The sequence below is a fragment of the Lathyrus oleraceus genome, chromosome 7 (genome assembly GCF_024323335.1).
Source record: "Lathyrus oleraceus cultivar Zhongwan6 chromosome 7, CAAS_Psat_ZW6_1.0, whole genome shotgun sequence".
NCBI lineage: Eukaryota > Viridiplantae > Streptophyta > Magnoliopsida > Fabales > Fabaceae > Lathyrus > Lathyrus oleraceus.
In genome coordinates this window covers 351,566,356-351,572,554 of record NC_066585.1, presented here as the reverse complement: position 1 = coordinate 351,572,554, position 6,199 = coordinate 351,566,356, and positions in this window count along the sequence as shown.

The window sequence follows — 6,199 nt, the reverse complement described above, 5'->3', positions numbered from 1 at the left end:
TAATAGTGTATACCACTCTTCGACCTGAAACCACTATGGATCCTAGATGTAGAGTCGAGTGCTTTATTGCTGATCCAACGTTGTCCGTAACTGGATAACCATAAAGACAGTTGATGGGTACTCCACGAAGCATGTTGAGGGACATGAGTGTCCTAGATGGAATTTGCCAATCCTGCGTAACAGGATAAATGTCTATGGGCCCAATATTGAACTGGACAAGGGTGACACGGTCTGTACCTTGTGTTCAATATAGACATAAGGGCAAAGGGGTAATTATACACATAATTATTATCACAGGAGGTTTTGTCAGATCACATGACATTTTCGTGACTTGGGTAGCAGTGATGTGTTGCTAGATACCGCTCACTGTTTATTATGTTAAATGCATGATTTAATATAATTGCCAACGCCGCGAAAACCTATAGGGTCACACACAAAGGACGGATTGATGAGAGATAGAATAATTAAGGAACATCGTAAGGTACGGTGTACTTAAGAAGAATACAAAATATGGTAAAGTACCAAATACTTAAGTGATTTTGGCATATTCTGAGATATGGGCCAAAATGCACTTAAGTGGGCTTTTTGGCCTGAAGCCCACACAAGTGGTTCTATAAATAGAACCCCTTGGGTAGAAGCATTAACACTCCAGACAACACAACTGAAGAGTTGGAATTTCGTATCTCTCTCTCTCACTCAAAGCCTTCACTCACAAACAGCTAGCACTGCGATTGAAGGAATCCGTTCGTGTGGACTAAGTAGAGACGTTGTCATCGTTCAACGTTCGTGATCGCCCCGTGGATCTGTATCAAAGGTTGATCATTGTCAGAGATCTGCACCAAAGGTTTGAATCTCCACAAGAGGTAACGATTCTATCACTGATCATGCTCATTCGTAAGGATCATTAAAGGAGAAATTTTTATATTCCGCTGCGCCTTGGATGGCAATTCTCCTTCACACCCGGCCAAGGTGATTTCACCTTCCATAAGGACTTAGTCCAATAATCTCAATAGATCACAAAAACTTCTAAGATTTTAACAACCTCTTAGCCCTCTCAAGTCTACAGACCTAAACAAGTCTCTTGAGGAATTACAAACAATTTCAAGAGTTTACATGTGTTTAACTCGATGCTTCTAGATAATAAATATAAATTCACCTTAAGGAACTATGAAACATAACCATATAATATTGAGCAACAACTCTTGTATGAAAGTATTTCTTACAACAATGGTAGTGATAATATATGAAGTGTGAGAATATTTTCGTAGCAAAGTGATTTCATTGTTTTTGGTTATTGTCCAGCCCGTTGTAAGGAGCCTATATATAACACTTTGAGAAGATACCGTTGGAGGGAAATCAATGGAGATTTCTTGCCAACTTTGGGAGTTAAAGGTATTAACTTTCCTGCCCTTTCCATAGCAGTCTTGAAACATAATCCTTTATTTACTTAAAAATAAATTATGCTAGAATTATAATACTTCCAGTGTAAGTTTATGATTAGATGAAGTGTTGAGCAATATCAGAGTGAGCGTGGTCAGAGTCTTTGAGCTAGAGTCCAGATATCTTGCAGTCTTCAAATATCAGAGTTTTAAGATGTAGAGTCTTCAGATATTCTTGTGAGTCTTCAGATATCAGAGTTCTCAGATATAGAGTCTTTAGATATCAGAGTTGGACTACAATATTAGGTTCTTTATTTCTCCTCATATGCATTCTGTTTGGAGCCAGATCTGATTTCTCTTTGTGCTTGTTCAACATTTCTGGATTGGTGCGGATGTCAGATCTTTGTTTTCCTCAGAGTCATTTTAACTTAGAAATATGCACACTAAATAAAATTATTAGGGTACAAAACTGTTTCATTCTTTGTTATCATCAAAACTTAGAGATATATTGCAGAATCAAAATCTTGTTCTAACAGGTTCATCCTCGGAATCTCCAAGTAGGAGACCTAGTATTGAAGAAGATTATGTCGATTCATACAACTTCACGGGGCAAATGGACCCATAATTATGAAGGCCCATACATTATTGAGAAAGGTTTTCTCTAGAGGATACTTAATCCTCTCAACTATGTGTGAAATAGTGGATCATGTTAACAAACCTTGGGTTCAACAAGTGTGCGCTTGGGATTATTTCAGTCGGGTGAAAGCCTTGAGACAAGAAGGTCATGCAAGGAAGTAGCAACAACAATTGAATTAAAGCGACATTGTTGGTTACATGATCATGCGTTTGGGATTAACTTAGCCGGGTGAAAGCCTTGGTACAAGGGTTGCCTTTCAAGGAAGTAGCAACAACAAGTGAATTGAAGCAGCATGGCTAGTTACTTGATCAAGATTGACCAAGGTTTTTGGACGTGCTAGAGTCAAGAACAAACTTAGGGTTTGTGGGATTTGATTTCTCATCTCTTGTATTTATAAATTTGCAAAGTAAGATTTATTATATTAATATCTCAATTCAAATTCGAATTGAGGGCAAACGTACCCATAGTGAGGTCGATTGGGGAACTGCCTAAACAAATCCTTGCATACTCTCTCTCTCTCTCTCTCTCTCTCTCTCTCTCTCTCTCTTTTATTTTTTAGGTCACAAATTGTTGATTCCTTTGATCTCTTGATCAACATTTTTCGGATGATAACTTTTGAATTCTTTGTTAATTTATATTATTGTAGTAATCACATACCATTTGATAGTGACTGGATCTCCAAGAACTACAAACACTATACTAATATCCAAACTTTTTTTATTGCATGCAAAGTGTTTAACAAGTTGTTTCAACTAGTTTTTTGTGTGTTGCTGTTGTAACTCCTCAAAATTTGCCCTCCTCTCTTGGGACTAGCTTAGCATGTTGCATTTCATCTTGTAGGTCATTAGTCATTGCATCTTTGCATATCATGTGGAAACATTGAGCAAGTCATCCTCCTAGGTCTTTCTCAGAAGATGGAGAGGTTAAAAGATTCAAGCCTAAGGGTCTCATGAATTGATCACTAATCATCTGAGGGTTTGTGCTTCAATTAGGGTTTCTTGGTTCCTCAAGGAGATTGGGTGTTATCTTGGTTGAAATAGTACATCACCATCATCATGAATACATCATCTTCACCAAGAGGTTCATTGTGCCTGATCATGTTCCTTGGGATTAGGGTTTTGACCTCTGGTCAACCCTAATCAGTTGAATTATGCCAATCAGGGTTTCTTCAAGGAGATGAGGTTTTAATTGAGATGGGGATCATTACATGGTTTTATTGAGCTTGTGAAAGCTAGGGTTTTATTTTGGAGCCATTTCATCAAGTGATTGAGGCTCAGATTCATCTGTGCATAGCCAAGTCATCTATCAACTGCAAAAGTCAACTAAAAGTCAACTGTTGGATTTGGAGGTGGGAAGTGAGTAAAAATACTTCATTCATGTTCAAACAAGTCCCATTTCACATTTCAAACATCAATATTGAAGAAAATAAAGTCAGGACAAAACTTTCCAAAAATAGAAAGTGACTTGTAATTTGAAATTGCCAAAAATGGAAAGGTTTTCAACTCAATATTACATCATCAAAAAAGCTTCAAATGAAATTTTGTTGAACATGAAAGTTGTAGATATTTTTCTCCCCTTTCCAAAAAGTCCAAGATCATCAATTTCTCATGTGTGGTTGAAGAGATATGGATCAAACTTGGTCAAGTGAACATGGAACTTCAAACATGCATAACTTTCAAACCAAAAGGCCAAATGGAGTGGTTCTTTTTGCATTGTTCATGTCTTGACATGTACTATCCAAAACATACATCACATGCCATGCATTCTCATCACATAACCATTTGATTTTTCACTTCTATTTTGGAGGGAAATTTCCAAGTTTAAAATTGGTCAATTATTTGAACATGGCATTACTTCCATTGGCTCCAAAACATCATTTGAAGTGAAAATAAGTGCAAATTTGTACTGTTCATCCATGCATTTTCATGCATAAGGTGAAATTCCAATTTTGCAAAACACCTCCAAACTTAATTAATTTTCATTAGCACTTGGTTTAGGTTAGTTAAACATGATTAGTGAAGCATATATAACACAAATCCTAACAGAATTCATCACATTTCCCAATTCTAGATCTAGAATTCTCAAAGTCTCAAAATTCTCTCTCATTTTTTCTTCAAATTTCTTCACATCTCTTGCATTTTTTGGATAAATTCATCATTCTTAAGCATTTGTGAGCTAGATTGAACCAAGATTCAAGAGATTTCGTGCAGTTTGAAGCATATCCAAAGCTTGAGTTCATCAATGGTGGAATCAAAATTCTGTTGAATCAAGACCAATTGGACCTCAAGATCTCTTCCAAACACTTATACAAGCTTGCTAGAGGAAGATTGAAGCATTGCAAGGCCAGAAACACACGAATTACAAAGCTGCACTTCGAGAGGTCACTTTTTCGACTTCCTTAATTCTTGAAATTGTTGTATGAATGTTGTAGATCTCTTAATGGTGATGATTCTGCACTTTGAATCGAGCGATTTCGTGCATAATTGAGTGAGATCCATGCGTTTAAAGTTTTAATGATGAAACTTAAATCCTTCGATTCATGCATGTTGTATTGTTTCTTGTTAAATTAATAGTAGATTCATGATGTACAATGCAAGATCTAGGCATTAGTGTATTCAATTTTAAATTCTGAGAAATTTGTTCTTGAAGTTCTTGATGAGATTACTGTTCCTCGCGCGCGCATTCTGGAGAAGATGAAGTTGGACTTTTTGCAACGGTTTTTTGAATTGCATGGCCACGCTTTGGTTCATGAGAAAACCGTTCTCTTAGGGTGCTTGGGCTGGGCGCTGATTGGCTGCACGGATTTGCCATGCAGCGCGCCAATTTTGGTTTCAAAAAGTTACCTGGTTCGATCCCAGGCTGTGTATATTTTCCATTGCTTCATTCATTTTTCACATGCCATGTTCATATATGTTCCACATGCTTTTTTTAATTTTTCATGATCTTAAAAAATTCATAAATGATTGAATAATGATCCAAAAATTGTGTGGTTTTTTGCATTATGTCACATTTTTTGTCTAGTTTTTTATGAATATTATTTTGCAAATTATGCATGACTGGTTTACTTTTTGTGCTAGGGTTTTTGTACATGTGTCCTCTTTTGACCTTGCCTTGATATATCATTTGTGAAATGCTCAATTCTAATCCAATGCTCATAAAATTTGACATGTAGAAACTAGACATCTTGCTGGACATTTTGGTGTTGAGTTTGCTTTTTTATCAATTGCCATTGCTGAGTTATGATTTTTCTAAGTTAGGTGTGACAATTTGTGTCACACCTTGTGATGACCAACATGATTGATGAATTTGCCTTATCAAATGAATTCCAATTGTTCTGAATTTGCCTTATGCCACACCCATTACTCTCCATTTATAGACATCAAGCATTTTACATTTGGTTTTTCAAATCTGAAAGTTTTATTTTATAAATGTTGTTTTTCCTCTTTCCAGTGAAAATGACTGTGCCATTTTTCTGATTAATATCTTTGCATGTTTTTTGATTAAAGATAATATCATAACCGTTATCACTTAATTGACTTATGGATTACAAATTATGCATTAATCCCTCAATATAAAGGACACCAGAAACAGAGGGAAAAGATTTGTTACCAACTGTTACAAATCCTCTGATTCTTCCTTTTTGATTTCCTCCAAAGCCTACGAAGCCAACATCTTTAAGTTCCAGGTTTTAGAACATATGCTTTCTTCCAGTCATGTGTCACGAGCATCTAGAGTCCAGGTACCATGACTGGTGTTTCAACTCTGCTGCATAGGATATCTGCAACATACACTATTTTATCTTTTGGTACCCATAATATTTTGGGTCCTTTAGGATTAGTTCTCCTAGAGTTTCTGAAGACTTTGAGTTTTCTAGTATCACTAAACTTCTAGGTCTGTGTAGGTGTATAATGAAAAGAAAAAGGATATTTTGATTTGTTTTCTATAAAAGGTTTTAGATCATCTTCATCAGAGTCATAACCAATTCCTCTTTTTCCATTATGACTTATACCATAGATCATAAAAGCCATTTTGCTTCTTTCTAGGATGTTGTTCAGAAATTTCTGAAAAGCTTTTTCATATTTGTATATGATAGTGTCAGAAGTAGGTGGAGCTTTAGAGAGAGTTTCCTCAAGTTTAGAACATTTTTTAGTTGAAAATTCTTTTTCTCTTTAAAGAATAAAAT